The following is a 12433-nucleotide window of genomic DNA, read 5'->3' as shown; positions in this document are numbered from 1 at the left end:
GACAGTAACTGGACAAGTGCATGAGGATAGAGGGATGTTCAGCAGAGTTTTTGATGTGATAGAAAAAAATATGAAAAACAAAAAATGTGAGCCAACTTAAGTGTACAAAAATAGAGGATTGGCTTATAAGTCATGAGTCATTAGTGAGAACATAGATGTACATTTGACTACAAATAAATACACAAAAATTCCATTTCCTGTTCAAAGAAATGTGTAAAAAGATATTGTTCACAGTGTCAACGCAAGTTAGTGTGCCGAACGCACAGTGAGGCCAAACTGAAACGTCGGAGTTTGGAACAGAGAAAGGTTTATTGGAAGGCCATGCAAGGAAAAGAGGTGGTTCATGCCCTAAAAAGCCCTGAGCTTCCGGAAGGGCTTCGGCAATGCACTTTTAAAAGCCAGGTGGAGGGGGCGGGTCGCAGGGTATGTGATTAGCTTGTGCACGGTTCTCTGATTGGCTGATGGTGAGGTAGCAGGGTGGTATCACAGGGATTAACATTATCAGTCCTTAGGCTCCAGGAGGCCTGGAGCTGTGTGTTTATGGTCATCAAGTAGTTAACATCTTCCTTTTGTTGGAGAGGGGAGTTTTTTACATCTGCAAGACAACTCAGGAAATGTGCGTCAAATACTATTATCTAGATACTTCGGAGAGGAGCCAAAGCAGAGGATTTGGGGGAAGGCCTGTCCCGGGCATGCCCCCATGGGGTCCTGCTAGGTTACAATAGTTGTTGATTTTTAGGCAGTGGGATGGAATATAGACTTTTGCCCCTGAGTTATTTTCTCATTTTTTCCGCAACAAATACATATTACTTGTTAACTTTTTAAAGGTGAAAATAACTTTTTAAGTTAGCTGCAAATAGTTTTATTCAGTAACTTGGCTCGATAGACCTAGGTTGTGTGATGGAGCATTTATTAAATAACCAAGTAAATATGTCATTTTCTATATAAAAAGGCTTTCCTAGGTTTATTCTCGATTGGACATACTAGGAAGCTTTTTTAATCTGTAAGGAGACTGATTTTAATTATTTGGTGCTATTAATTAATTTAATATTTTATTAATTTTTATTAATTAGCATATGAACTAGCATAGGGCACTTGATTGAACACTTCAGGTTCTTTTTCATTAAAATGAAGCTAATATTCCATTAGTAAGTTTATTGTGAGGATTTAAGGTACTGTGGTCAACAAGGATCCTATGATTATGAATGTGAAAGCACCGATGAATGTGTGGGCCATATAAATACCAACTATTGTTAATTTTTCACTAGTCAACAATAGTAGTATTTACTGAGTACTTATAAGACTGTTAGCACTTGCTTAGTAAGGTATATACAAAATAAGGTTAAGAGAAGGAGCCTACACAAGACCAACAAATGGAAGACAATAACCAGTACACTGCTGTAGGTAAGTAAAGTCTCATGGGGAATAGCCTGTTCTTTGCTGGTGGTGTTCAAGGCCAGGGGAGTTGAGCATGGTTAGGAAGATAGGATAATTAGGGAAGAGCTAGTCTCCTCCATGTGGAGATGGTTCTTGAACTGGCCTTGACGACCAGGAGGATGTGACTGAACAAAGGAAGAGGATTACCATCATGAATAAGGAGATGGAGATGGGAAAGAGCTGGATGTTCTAGGCTCATGAGGAGCATGGTTTGACTGCAGTGGGTTGTTCATATTAGTGAGTGTGTTGGTTAGGTAAACCCAGGGCCAGATCATGGAGAATGTTAAAATCTGGATAAAGGAGTACAGGGTTGAGAGAAGAAACAGGATTCCAATCCTAAGACCCTTTCACTCTCAGCACGTGATCCAGAACTATTTCTTTTTCCACAGCTGAACTGATAAACTCACTTGGATCTGCACCTGTTCTATCCTCTGACTTCAGTGAAAACATCTGTGGACGTCTGTTTACCTCTGTGCTTTCTTCTGTGCGTGTGTGGACATTTTAACTGCTTTTAAGTGTCCGATTAATTGGTATTAATTACATGATGTGCGACCATCACCACTATCTTTTTAAAAAATTTTTTATCACCACAAACAGAAACTCTGTACCCATTAAGCAATAACTCCTCATCCTCCTGCCTTCCCCTCAGCCCCTGGTAACCTCTGATCTACTTTCTGTCTCCATGTATTTGCCTACTCTAGATACCTCATATAAGTGGAATCATACAGTATTTGTCCTTTCGTGTCTGGCTTATTTCACTTAGCTTAATGTTTTCAGGCTTCATCCATGTTGTAGCATGTGTCAGAACCTCATTACTTCATGGCTGAATAGCATTCCCTCGCATGGATATACCACTAAATTGTCCTTTTGAAATGAAATGAAATGAAATGGCAATAGTATAGTCTTTTTTTTTTTCTTAATGACGTTATTTGAAAAATTAAAAGTTGTCAACCTTAAGTCAGTCCCCGGAATTTTTTTGAATCTTTACGTATCAAAGCAAAGTCTGGGGACCACACTCTAGGACATATGTCCTTTGCAATGTGCTAGTTTGTTTTGGCACCATCAAAAATGGTTTGTAACATGGATTTGGAAGGTTCAAAGGATGTTCACTGACAGCTGTCTTTTCTCCTCATTCTTATCTCTGGACGACATGGAATTTTCCATCAAAAGAAATACCTTTTCATTATTTCTTGGCATTACAGCTTTCCAAGGAGGTGAAAGGATGCTTTCCTGATGTGATGCAATGATGGGACAGAGATGGGGACAAAGGTATACTTCACAAACAAACACAATTTTTAAAAAAATACGGGAAACAGTGAGAAGAGGGGATTAGTTAACTAAGTAGTGAGTAATTAGACCCCAAAGTGTACTCACTCCACAGTGCTCTAAGCCAGCAGGCCTGGACCATGGTGTTTTTAATTATGAGGTTAGGGCTCTCATAAATAAAAGCAAGGTCAAAATAGGAAGTTGGCAGTATTCCAAGTCTGTGTATATGAAAATAGAGTATCAGGCAGGTGACATCTCAGAGTTTTAGCCACTTAGGTCTACTTGGAGAAGCTACTTTTTATATTTTTAGTAATTTTCCTAAGGTGGGTCCTGAATCTCTTCTCCCCATCGCTGAGAATCCTTGCAGTGCCTCTCTTTGGAGGCTGGGATGAGTGAGTACTGTATGTGCTTCCTATGTTCACAGAGAGTAAGAACACACTGTGCAGTGTGTGTTCGCAATCACTTACTAGAAAGGTAACACAGGAGAATCCCCACCACCCACAGTCCTGGAGCTGTCGGGGTAGTGGAAGAAGACCCTGCTGAATTGGGCAATATAGTGTCGCAGATGTGGTTATGATTAGAGAAGCAGTAAGAATAGAGGAAGAAATGAAAGGGGAAGAATGTTCTCATAGGAAGATCTCAGGAGATGAACAAGAAGTTCCCACAGAGTTCATCTAGTCCAAGCTCAAGACACTAAACTCTGAGAAGTTATATACCTTTTTTAAGTATAGTTGATTTACAATGTTGTGTAATTTCTGTGCAGCAAAGTGACTCAGTTATACATATATATATACACACACATATATATATATATATTCTTTTTCATATTCTTTTCCATTATGGTTTGTCACAGAATATTGAATATGGTTGCCTGTGCTATACAGTATGACCTTTTTGTTTATCCATCCTATATATGATAGTTTGCCTCTGCTAATCCTAAACTCCCATTCCTTCCCTCCCCTCCCCACCTCCCCCTTGGCAACCACAAGTCTGTTCTCTATATCTGTGAGTCTGGTTTTGTTTTGTAGATACGTTGATTTGTATTGTATTTTAGATTCCACATATAAGTGATATCACTTGGTATTGGTCTTTCTCTTTCTGACTTACTTTGCTTAGTATGATAATCTCTAGTTGTATCCATATTGCTGCAAATGACATTATTTCAAGAAGTTGTATATCTTGATCAAGTTCATAGCGATGAATTCTCCTTATTTCTAATCAGAGCTTTTTCTTCTGCACCAAAGGAAGAGGCTAGTGGGAGTAAGGTGGTAAAAGTATAATGAGTTTGGTTTCGATCTACTGTTCATGAAAAAACAGGTAAAGGCCCTATTAAGCGGGCTTAGTTTACCTGGATTTCAACTGTCAGGGTAAGGAAGCCACATGTTATTATTTGTCAGTATTGGTGATATGTTTCTTCTAATATAAAAAAAAATTACCAAGGAATTAATCTTATTTATTTATTTTATTTTCGGCTGCATTTTGAGTCTCCGTTGCTGCACGTGGGCTTTCTCTAGTTGTGGTGAGCTGGGGCTACTCTTCATTGCAGTGCGTGGGCTTCTCATTGCGGTGGCTTCTCTTGTTGTGGAGCATGGGCTCTAGGCACACGGGCTTCAGTAGTTGTGGCTGGCGGGCTCTAGAGCGCAGGCTCAGTAGTTGTGGCGCATGGGCTTAGTTGCTCTGCGGCATGTGGGATCTTCCCGGACCAGGGCTCAAACCCGTGTCCCCTGCATTAGCAGGCGGATTCTCAACCAGTGCGCCACCAGGGAAGCCCCAATTTTCTTTATTAATGTGGTACCATTGAGGGCCATGGGAAGAGATGAGATTTGGATTTCTAAATAAGTATTCATATTTATCCTGACTACGATGTGTTGGGGAGAGATAGCCAACACTGACCTCCCAGAGTTATCTCATGTTTCTTCCTCATTCGCTCACATGACAGGATATTTATAACATAACCCAACTTAGTGCCCTGGTTCCTTCTTGGCATTTTGACGAGCTCTTCTCTATATAATGGCAACCGTTCTAGGCCCATTCGGACTCTAGAGGAACCCAATATGAAATTATTATCATTCCAAGTTACCTAAAGATAGCTAGGCACTTCCGGCATCAGGCGTTGAAGTCATGGCTGCCTTCCTCCGAGCTGTGCCGCGGTCGCCAGGGCCAGATGCATGGGGAAGGGCTCTCCACGAGCTGTGGTGCTGCAGTGGGCAGGATCCTAGGAGGTGGGTGGGAAGCAGGCCACCAGCCTCCAAGGAGAAACCACCCGGCACAGAGACAGAGACATTTCAGATGGTGTACCGGTTTGATGCCATCAGGGTTTTCGGGTACTTGTCTCAGCTGAAGGTGGCACAGACGGCCCTGACGGTGGTGGCCTTGCCGCCTGGCCTCTACTGGTACTCCCAGGGCCTCATGACCTTCAACTCCCTGTGCCTGGCGGGCGGGATCGCTGGCTTTGCCCTGGCCATGTTGTGCTGGATGAGCCATTTCTTCCGGAGGCTGGTGGGCATCCTGTACGTGAACGAGTCGGGCACCATGCTGCGGGTGGCCCACCTGACCTTCTGGGGCCGGCGACAGGAGACATACTGCCCTGTGGCCGACGTGATCCCCATGACGGAAAGCCAGGATCGGCCTCAGGAGCTGTTTGTGCGGATCCAGCAGTACAATGGGAAACAGACCTTCTACCTCACCCTGCGCTACGGACGCATCCTGGACTGAGAGCGTTTCACACAGGTGTTTGGGATGCTGGACAAGCTCAAGTGAACGGGCAGGAGCCAGGCCTCCTGCAGGAAGCCTGAGGGTGTGGGTGGGGCTGAAGGAGGGGGTCGGGCAGCTGGAGACTTTGCTGGGGCCCCTGGGAACTTGTCTTTTGGGATGAGGAAATTCATGAGGTAGAAGTGAGTAACTGGGTTTAGAAAGAGGCCCTGAGTGCAGATTCTTAACTGCACTTGTGTGTGACATTCAGATAATGGCCAGAAGTTTCTGTTAAGAGCCAGTTCTTGGAGGAAGAGATGCTAAGCTCTCTCGAACAGTTTACACTGCTGTGAAATCAAAGACAGAGAGGTGGGGGGCGGGAGCCAGAAGACTTGGGTCTGTCCGTTTCCAAATCCCTGTCCTGGGGCAGGTTGTCAAGTCTCTCAGAACTTTGGTTTTCACATCTTTTTTTTTTTTTTTTTTAACATGTTTGTTGGCATGTAGTTGCTTTACAGTGGTGTGTTGGTTTCTGCTTTATAACAAAGTGAATCAGCTATAAAAAAAAAAAAATAGCTAGGCTCTATGAGATTGAGGAAATAGTACGATAAGAGGAAAACTAGTCTCACCTCTGATTGTTCCTTCATAACGCTCTCCGTCGCATTGCAGGCATGGCTTGGGGAGAAGGCTATCTGTTTTGATCAAGGTAAGAGCCTGGGAAAGGGTACGGCAGTAATGGAGACAGAAAAGAAAGCCCAAATTTACTGAGTATTGACTGTATGCAGGCACTATATATGCTAGCTTACTGGATCTTTACAATAATCCTAACATGGAGTGTTTTTATGTTATAGATGAGGACGTTAGGATCAGAGAATCATGCATTTGTTTCTGAGATTCAGGATTTCATAATGCACAAAGTGGTCTTACCTTACCAGTGATGTTCATGGACAAAAACACCTACATCCACTTTTGACGATTAAGGAGTCCTGTTGAAGTATTGTTTAACTAGGATATTTCAGTGTTCTTTACCCATACCTTCTAAGGTTATGATGAAGAAAAGAGTCTGAAAGGGGCCTTCTCTGCCATCCAGAAAGGCCCTCTGCATGGTAGCACCTCTCCAACCTTCTTTGCCCCTTACTTTGACTTTCTTTTCTTTCTTGAACTTAGCACCACTTGGCATATACATACTTGTTTATTATCTATTTCTTTTATGAGAAGGTAAGCTTCATGAGATGTGATGCAAGCTCCATGAGATCAGGAGCTTTATTCTGTTCAGTCCCTAAAAGAAGGCCTGGCACATAGTAGCCCTAAATATTTGATGGATGTGTTAACGCCAGAAACTTCCTAAGAGTTGGTAGCTCAGAATCAGCATGGGTCTTGAGTAAACAACAAAACCAAAAAGGAGATTATTCACATAAAGAGAAATGTAAAAGAATGCATGAGCTGTTGAAAATAGACAAGAGGGGGAAAAAAAAAGAAAAAGAAAAAAAACTTCTCTTAATTCCATTCATAAGAAACCCATTCCTATGTTTTACATGTGAAAATGTTTCATGTGCCATCTCCTTCACCCAATAGTTATCCTAAAGAGGGATTTAAAAATAAGTATCAAAGATACAGCTGTTTTCCCATTTAAACAGCAGTCAAAAAAGAGCCCAAAGTGACAGTTTTCCTGTCTGGCCACTATTCTGTTGTCTGTATCTGATTTATGACATTTTGGGAAAACACAGCTAAAAACAAGTTAGTGCTGAGGTGGGTGTGCTTCTGATTCCTTCTCTTCTTCAGAGCATGGCTGAGTTGAAAACATAAAACATAGAGGAAACCTGTGGCATTGCTGGATTCTCTGGAAGGGTGCTGTTCACATTCAAGATAATGAAAGGAATTTCTCCTAGAAACTGCAGTGGAGCCACACTGGCACATGAGGGCTGTTAGTCTGGTTTTGTATCTCATAAACATGCCCTGCTTTGGAGGTGTGAGGAGTGAGGGCAAGAGTGAGCAGTAGGGCAGCCTGGGAACTCTTCACTGGAGTCCCCTTAGCCACTGTGGCTTGGCGGTATCCATGGTGCTGGTGATGGCTAAGCTCCATCTCTCCAAGGGCAGGGCTCAGCCGTGCCATGGTGGTTGGCAGCACCAAGAAGGGCAGGCCACACCGGGCTTCAGGGGAGACTGGCCCAAGATGTTTACAGCCATGTCTCCCTCCCCATTCTCCTCAGGTTGTTGGGTCACTGAATCTGTTTCCTGCCTCCCAGCTTAAAGTCCTTGAGGAGAATTCCAATAACATCTAGAGGAAGTGCTGGAATCTAAGAAGTCTCTCTCCCAGTCCTCTTTGGGGGTAAATCTGAGGTTTGGGTAAAATTCTCAACACGTAAAGATGAGTAAATAGAAATTCTCCTCACACAGTTTGGGACCCTATACAAAGTTTACATAATTAAGACAACAGAGCCTAACATTCAAGAAACATTCATACAGTTACCAAATATTTATTGATTATCTCTCATGTACCTGACATTCTTCTAGATGCTTAGAATAGAGCAGTGAACAAAAGAAACAAAAACCCCTGCCTTCATGGAACATATATTCTATCAGAGAGAAAATTTTTTTTCTGAAGGAAAGAAGGAAGTTTTAAATAACATCTGCTCTGCTCTGTTCTTTCAAAAAACAAACAAAAAGGATTCCATAGCTATCCCACTTGGAGTATATACCCTCAGGAGACATTCTACATATGCACAAGGAGATTGGCACAGTGATATTCACGAAAAGTTGTTCATGGTAGAGAAAATTGCAAACAACCTCAATGTCACTAGAGAAAAGGATAAATGTGGTTTGTTTATTTTATAGCACTCTATCACAGTGGTTTAGTGTATAGCTCTGAGGCCAGAAGCCTGGGTTTTAATTCAGCTGTACCAGTCACTGGTCTTTTCTTTTTTTTCCCGCCAGCTTTATTGAGGTGTAATTAACACATTGTGTAAGTTTAAGGTGTACAATATGTTGATTTGATACATTTCTATATTGAAAAATGGTTACCACCGGACTTACCTGGTGGCCAGTGGTTAAGAATCCGCCTGCCAATACAGGGGACACGGGTTTGAGCCCTGGTCTGGGAAGATCCCACATGCCGTGGAGCAACTAAGCCCGTGCGCCACAGCTACTGAGCCAGCGCTCTAGAGCCTGCGAGCCATAACTACTGAGCCCGTGCGCCGCAACTACTGAGCCTGCGTTCTAGAGCCCGCGAGGCACAACTACGGAAGCCCGCGCACCTAGAGCCCGTGCTCCGCAATAAGAGAAGCCACCGCAATGAGAAGCCTGCGCACTGCAATGAAGAGTAGCCCCCGTTCGCAGCAACTAGAGAAAGCCTGCGCACAGCAATGAAGACCCAACACAGCCAAAAATAAATGAATAAATTTAAAAAAAAAAGAAAGAAAAATGGTTACCGCTGTTGTTAGCCAACGCCTCCACTGTGCCACATAATTACCATTCCTTTTTTGTGATGAGAATATTTAAGATCTACTCTTTTAGCTACTTTCAAGTGTATAATAACAGTATTAACTATAACCACCATGCTGTGCATTAGATCCCCAGAATTTATTCATCTGATAATTGGAAGTTTGTACTCTTTGACCAATATTTCTCCATTTCCCACACCTTCAGCCCCTGGTAACCACCACTATACTCTCTTTCTATGAGTTCAACTTTTTTAGATTCCACATATAAGTGAGATCATACAATATTTGTCTTTCTCTGATTTATTTCACAACATAATGCCGTTAAGGTTCATCCATGTTGTCACAAATGGCAGGATTTCCTTCTTTCTCATGGCAGAATAATATTCCGTTGTATATATTTACCACATTTATCCATTTGTCCATTGACAGACACTTAGGTTGTTTTCATATCTTGGCTATTGTGAATACTGGTTCAGTGAACATGGGAGTGCAGATAACTCTTCAAGATCCTGTTTTCATTTCCTTTGGGTATATAACTAAAAGTGGGATTACTGGATTTTATGGTAGTTCTATTTTTAATTTTTTGAGAAACCATTCTGTTTTCCACAGTGGCTGCACTAATTTACATTCCTTCCAACTGTGCACAAGGGTTTCCTTTTCTCCACGTCCTCATCAACACTTCTAATCTCTTGTCTTCCTGATGATAGCCATTCTAACAGGTGTAAGGCTCATTGTGGTTTTGATTTGTGTTTCCCTGATGATTAGTGATGTTGAGCATCTTTTTATGTACCTGTTTGCCATTTGTATGTCTTCTTTGGAAAAATGTCTATTCAGATCCTCTGCCCATTTTTTAATTGGATTGTTTGTTTTTTGCTAATGAGTTATATGAGTTATTTATATATTTTGGATATTAATCCCTTATCAGATATATGATTTGGAAATATTTTCTTCCGTTTGGTAGATTGCCTTTTTATTTTGTTGATTGTTTCTTTTGCTGTGTAGAAGCTTTTCAGTTTGATGTAGTCGTATTAATTTTTGCTTTTATTGCTTTTGCTTTTGGTGTAATATCCAAAAAATCATTGCCAAGACCAATGTCAAGATTTTCCCCTATGTTTTCTTTTAGGAGTTTTATGGTTCAGGTCTCATGTTTTTGTTTTTGTTTTTTTTTTACAATTTTTATTTATTTATTTATTTATGGCTGTGTTGGGTCCTCGTTTCTGTGCGAGGGCCCTCTCCAGCTGCGGCAAGCGGGGGCCACTCTTCATCGCGGTGCGCGGGCCTCTCACCATCGCGGCCTCTCCCGTTGCGGAGCACAGGCTCCAGACGCGCAGGCTCAGCAATTGTGGCTCACGGGCCCAGCTGCTCCGCGGCATGTGGGGTCCTCCCAGACCAGGGCTCGAACCCGCGTCCCCCGCATCGGCAGGCAGACTCTCAACCACTGCGCCACCAGGGAAGCCCGCAGGTCTTATGTTTAAGTCTTTACTCCATTTCAGGTTTTTGTGAGTGGTTTAAGATAGGGGTCCATTTTCATTCTGTCTTAACCACTGCCACATACTAAACTAAAATTTTAGATGGACTGGGGAGTAAAATGTAATAGAACATGGATGAATATTTACATAATCTTGGGTTGGGAAAGACTGTTGTAAATTTATTATCAAAGACAGAAAGTAGAAAATAAAAGATGGATACATGTGACTAAGAAAACTTCTAATAACTGAGACTTGTATGTTAGAGTTCATTATAAACAAAATTAAAAAGAAATTGATGTACTTAATAAGAATTTTACATATTTAAAAAGAAAGCCATAAACCTCCCAATAAGGAGGTTTTATTAGGACATGAAAATGCAGTTCACAAAAGAATATCTCTAAATGACCAGCACGCATAAGAAAAAGTATTTAAACTTGCTGGTAATCAAAGAAGTTGGGGACAAACTAAATACCTAACCCCACAGAGCATTGGTTAAGTAAATTATGGTACATCCATATGAATAACTATGTCATAATCATTAAAAATAATGGCACAGAGTCATATTTCGTGAGGTAGGAAATAATTGCTGTGGAAATAAGTTTGATGAAAATAAGTTGGTATTTTCTACATTATGTTTCTGTTTTTATGTAACAAAATATCAGATGAGAGAAAAAGAAAAAAAGTCTGTCTCCTGGAAAAAGGATCAAAATATTAATAATTATTTTTAAGTGGGGGAATATAGGAATCTCTCCTATTTTGCAGTTTTCTCTTTCAAAATATTTTGCCTTGAATATGTTATTACTTTGCTAATAAGAAAGGAAAAGTAGTATTTTTAAGGTTGGTGTAGACAAAGACACAGGAGCCAGCTTGAAGGGGTACCTGCTGGTCAGATTTGGGGCCATTTGCTCATCATAAAGAATAATGATGGTAAGCATTATTAAAAGGGTATGGGGAAAGAGAGCTCTTCCTTACTAGACGATGCCGCCTAGTAAAGACAGAAGAAATTACATGGGATGATCAGTATTTGCAATTCCCAATGTAATAACTGATTTGGCAGTGATCGGCAATGAATGTAAAGATCGTTGAGGGAAAGGTTGTTGGGTAACAGGATGTTACGTGGAGTCTCGTGTTTCACACCCCCCGCCCACCAACATTACATAGTATTACAAGGGAAGCAATGCACCTTTACAGTGGTGAGATCTAGCTGACAGCACCTTTTAGCCAAGCGGTCAAACTTAGCACGATGGTACAAACGGTCATTATGTGCAATCAGAAGTACACAAACATCACCTCTGTACGTTTAAAATGTTTAACCTGGATCTAATTATGAGGAAACAATCATGCAAACCCAGAATGTGGGGCAGTCTCAAGCCAACCGACTAGACTCTTCAAAAAGGGAAACCAAAGAAGACATGAGGACAGTTCTAGATTAAAAGACACCAAAGAGACATAATAACCAAATGCGGTACTTGAACCTATGAAAGATATTATTGGTACCATGAAGGAAATTTTAAAATTTTAAAGTAAAAATATTAACATTAGCTATTATAAATAGCTATAATATAAAATTACAATGTAAATTAATACACTTATAATTTATTTATAGTATATATAATATTTGTTATAATTTATAATTATAATAATGTAAATTAATGTTATTTTTAAGGTGTGATATAATTATGTAGGAGAATGTTCTTATTCATAGAAGATACTTGACAAAGCATTTAGGAACAAAGTATCATGATGCCTGCAATTTACTTTTAAATGGTACATCAAAAATACATGTGCAAGAGATGTAAAATAAATGAGGCAAAATGTTAACAACTGTAGGTGAAGGGTAAGGAGTGTTCATAGTATTATTCCTTCAACTCATTTCTATAGGTTTGAACCTTTTCTACATGTAAAAGGTTGGGGGGGGAAAGTTCAGGTGGCAATAAAAAGGAGAGGGCAAGTATGGAATAAATGAGACAAGGGACATGGCATCCCAGTACAGTGTATGGATCTTGTTTAGCTCTTGATTCAAACAAACCAATTATAGTAATATGTTTATGAGAAAATCAGGGAAATCTGAACACTGATGCAGTATTTGGTGAAATGAAGTATGAAGCAGATGGAACAAAACTGGCCATATGA

The 12433-nt window shown here is 40.8% G+C and overlaps 1 protein-coding gene and 1 pseudogene across 5 annotated transcripts in view; both read left to right on the top strand.

Annotated features, from left to right (window-relative positions):
* N4BP2L1 (NEDD4 binding protein 2 like 1) overlaps positions 1 to 12433 on the top strand; it is a 35534-nt gene that overhangs the window by 3676 nt on the left and 19425 nt on the right. The window lies entirely within an intron of this gene.
* LOC309616096 (transmembrane protein 186 pseudogene) lies at positions 2713 to 6075 on the top strand (annotated as a pseudogene). The gene is made up of 2 exons (XR_014249806.1): positions 2713 to 5433; positions 6061 to 6075. The product of XR_014249806.1 is annotated as a transmembrane protein 186 pseudogene (transcript).

This window comes from Balaenoptera borealis (assembly GCF_965194805.1).
Source record: "Balaenoptera borealis genome assembly, chromosome: 18".
Lineage (NCBI taxonomy): Eukaryota > Metazoa > Chordata > Mammalia > Artiodactyla > Balaenopteridae > Balaenoptera > Balaenoptera borealis.
The sequence above is the reverse complement of the archived record's forward strand: the minus strand, read 5'-3'. Positions and strand labels throughout refer to the sequence as shown.